Source organism: Nannobrachium achirus (assembly GCF_963921795.1).
Source record: "Nannobrachium achirus genome assembly, chromosome: 3".
In the NCBI taxonomy this organism is placed as follows: domain Eukaryota; kingdom Metazoa; phylum Chordata; class Actinopteri; order Myctophiformes; family Myctophidae; genus Nannobrachium; species Nannobrachium achirus.
The window spans coordinates 9,052,558-9,057,002 of NC_137812.1; positions in this window are offsets into that span (position 1 = coordinate 9,052,558).

Below are 4,445 nucleotides of genomic sequence, written 5' to 3' on the forward strand. Positions count from 1 at the left end.
TTGTGACCTTGTAGATTGGCTATTTTCAGCATGCAACAAAGTGTAAAATCAGCCTTTACCACACCATCAAAACCCGCGAAAATAATCAAATGTCGACAACAACAACAAACTTTTCAGATGACTAAAATATGACAAAAACCAACTTACATTTCATTCAAATGACTACAAAATCTTAATCTACAAGCTGGCGGCTTGAGCTTATAGATCGGCTATTTTCGGCAAGCGACGCCAGCACTTGTATAAACGGGTCTTAATGGAGTCCCCCCTCCTTTGTGAGAATGTTGCGGCTCAGTACTTCTAACTTGCCAGACTCCTGCCGTGCCTCAGTCGGTACCAAAACATTCTCACCCAGAACTGACACCATCTCTGTTTGAATTTTCATAAGCAGTAAATAATTTAGCACCTGAGGGAAAGGAGAATGTGGGCCAGAGCACTGCCAGTTAAACTACTTGAAAAAAGGGAGAAAAAAAAACACCCAAATTCCTTATGAGCATTCACTGGTGTCATATGTTGATGGATAAAGCCACCGCGATATGCTCCGTTTCAACCAAACTGAGTTGACAAACGCTCGCTTTAAAAATACATATATTCAAAGATGTGCACACATTTTCACGACTTTTTCAAAAATAGCAGATCTACAAGCTTGCAGCGCGGCACTCGGTGCCGCGCTGTGAGCTTGTATGTCTGCTATTTTTCACTGGTTAAAGCATTCAATAATTCTAGGCCTAAATGGATTATTAAACTACTTGAAAAAAAGAGAAAAAAACACCCAAATTCCTTATGAGCATTCACTGGTGTCATATGTTGATGGATAAAGCCACCGCGATATGCTCCGTTTCAAACAAACTGGCATTCTCATTGAACTGGCAAATCCTTCTTCAACTTGTTTTTATTTTAATTAATTTACGTTGTTGGTACTGGGCTGTGTTGAAACGGGTCGTTACCGGGACATTTTATAGGCTAATGAGGTTTGGTTTTGCTCAAGCATGCGCTGCATTGCACCACCGTTTGGCTTTTCATGGAGTTTTGTTCAGATGCTGAAATGTTCACATCAGAGTATGTACCAATAGAATATTCACCAATCACCTGACAAAGCTCTCGGAAAGCCGCACAAAGCTGTAGAACAAACTCAGACGTCTTCGACAAAGTGCTGACTGACAATAATAATACCAGTAAGACTCCCTAATCGGATAGGTAAGCGACCATCACATCGCATACACAAACTTTAGAAGGCAGTCGTAGCCAATCAGGAGGGAATATGAGAAATGGGACAGATCCATGTTGATGACATGACTTTAGAGATACTGTGTACCGCTTTTTGGGATTTTAGGCAAAATTCTGTAGGAGCAGTGTCCAAAAATGTGTTTGAAAAAAGTGCAGATTTTTGGATCTGCACTTTTGAGCCACAAGATGTCAGCCTCCAGGAAGAAACCCCAAATACAAAGGGAATACATAATTGCTCATAACAACCACACCAGGGGTCTAATGAAGTACTGTCAACCTCCTAGACACATGAAAACCAGAAAAGGCACAAAACTATGGCACCGCCTCTTTAAAGTGTAAAGTTGTCAAATATGTCATTCATGTTTTTGTATATTTAGGTTATGTCACGTGTCATATCTACAATGTGCAACTTCAAAGCCTAAAAGCCAAACAGAAATGTAATTGTCAACGGCAAAAACACAATTAAATCATTAATCGCAATTATTTGAGTGACAATTAATCGTCAAGTAAAATGTCATAATCGTGACAGCCGTGTGTGTGTGTGTGTGTGTGTGTGTGTGTGTGTGTGTGTGTGTGTGTGTGTGTGTGTGTGTGTGTGTGTGTGTGTGTGTGTGTGTCTGTCTGAGGTTTGGTTCTACACCGCTGTTCAAGTGGCGGTGGGCCATTCAGAGCCAGGGTCCAGGGAACGGATTGGGGAGGGGGGGAGGGAGGGGAGGTGCAATTGTGTTTGGGCACAAGGTGGAAAATAAAGAGAAGGGGTCCGAGCCGAAAGCAAACTGCGAGCAACTCACACTAAAAGGGTGCCAACAGTTGATCCAACTAATCTCACACAGAACGTATCAGAACGTAGCTCGTTTTGAGCTTGTAGATCTGCTACTTTTGCTGCCTATTTTCACATTTGAATCCTGAAAAGTAACAGTAACCTTTGGCCAAAAGACTCACTTTTAAACACTTTCAACCCGTTGTCCTTAATTTGGTCATGATTGTGGTAAATAGCCAATCTTCAAGTACACAAGGAGTTGTGTGCTTGAAGATCAGCTAATTCCATGAGACGCTTTCTTTTTTCCTGTGCAAATAAGCCGAAAAGCTTACTAGGATCTCCTTTTAGTTGACCTTGTACCAGTGAACTGTACCATCATGAAACTGTATCTTGTCCTATGCAAACTTCTAATAAAGTATTCAATCAATCAATCACACAGGTGTACAACGTAATTATAAAGTAGGGCTAAAATAGGGCAAATATATTTTTATTTTATTTATTTTTAGGTTAAAATGATTGTAATCTTATGCTAACCAATTTGCTGGGGACGCCCTGGTACCCCCAAAGACCCCCTGGGGGTCCCCAGACCCCACTTTGAGAACCAATGGTTCAGAGTAGGGATGGGACGATACGCGATATTATCGTTTATCGTGATAAAAAGAACTCACGATAATCGTATCGTGGAGATTTAATTTATCGCGATATCGTCCTCCGTCATGCACTGGGATCAATTCACCTTTTATTTGCAGAGCTGCATATCTAGTACGATTTAAACCCTCTATTGGTAAAAATGTATATTATACGTACTTCATACAGTCTTTTTTCACTCTATCAAATGTCAAAAAATAGCCAATCTACAAGCTCAACGCGTCACAACGCGTTGCGTTGTGAGCTTGTAGATCTGCTATTTTTTGGCAAATGTTCTGCCCCAGGATAATGGATTTTGATTATCGCGATAATATCGTTAATCGCAATAATCGTAATGTGACATTTTCGTCGTCCCATCCCTAGTTCAGAGGACACCATCCCAGGGAAGGCGGGGGAGGAAGTGTTGGGGGCAGTTGGGGTACAGGGGGAGGCCTCCCCCTGGCGAGGACAGAGATTGGCTTCCCGTCACACAAGTGCAGATACTGAATGAGGAGATAGTGCAGCTGTTGAAGCAGTTTGCAGAAAAACAGTCAATACCAGAGCAAAGAGGGAAGAGGAAATATAAGGTCTCTTCTTTGCCAGCTAATTCTAGGGTTGGCTGACTCGGGACGGCTTCTAGATAATGCCAAGATTCCTAAACGTTTTCTTTTCGGCGGCCCGTGGAAATTGATGTTCTGTCCTTTAGGTTAACCCCAGAAGAGAGGACAAACAACATCCGACAAGCACATAGCACAAGCGAGAGTGATTTGTGTGAATCTCCTTTCCTCTCTAGAAACTGTCTTTGCCGATTACTAAAAGCAGAATAATTCAAGCGTGCTTCACGCAGTGTCCTTCAGGTAGTATTTATTTGGACACGCAACACACAGAATCGGGTTTGTGTGTTGTTTACGAACGTATCTGAATAAATATCACCTGAAGGACGTTTTCTGTGAGTGCTGGCATTATTCAGCTTTTAGTGAACTCTTTGGAACTGCAAACCTGTTAAATAGCTTTTATTATAACGCCGGTAAATAGCTTTTATTATAGACCAAGGGTCTTCAACAGGGGGTCCAGGACTCCTAGGGGGTCCTCAGAGTTACTACAGGGGGTCCTCCAAATCTTTGTGTGATAGAAACTCTTTTCTCCTTTTTTATATTAACCACTTGAACCCTAGTGTCATAGAGAACTTTAGCCAAAAATAGCAGATCTACTGGGTATTTGGCCCGAACTGTGTCTGATGATGCTATATTTCGCTATATATATATATATATATATATATATATATATATTTTTTTTTTTTTTTTTTTTTTTTCACCATTACTTTGAGACTGGTCGTCGTAGACAGAGAGCCTCTCCAAGAGGCGAGAGCTATTGCGGAGGGTTGCGTGCGCGCGTCATACATGACAGTTGCATGACTGACTCTGCCAGTGGCATCAGTTCATAATTGCAGATCTACAAGCTAACAGCGCGTCGCGGCACGTTGTGAGCTTGTAGATTGTCTATTTCCACTATCAATGTTCGTTTTTAAGTATAAGGTTGTCAAATATGTCAGTAATGTCTTTGTATATTTAGGTTATGTGTCATATCTGCCATGTGCAACTTGGCATGTGCAAAGCCAAACAGAAATGTAATGATCGACGACAAAAAGGCACATTTAAATCGTTAATCGCAATTATTTGAGTGACAATCATCATGTAAAATGTCATAATCGTGACAGCTCTACACGTTGTGGAGCTGTAATGTTTACTGCTGCCTCTCCCGAATTGCTGTCAAACTTTTTCCTTTCTGATCCTCATGGGGAAACCTGCCCTCATTCCAGGGCCTGCTGTCTCAA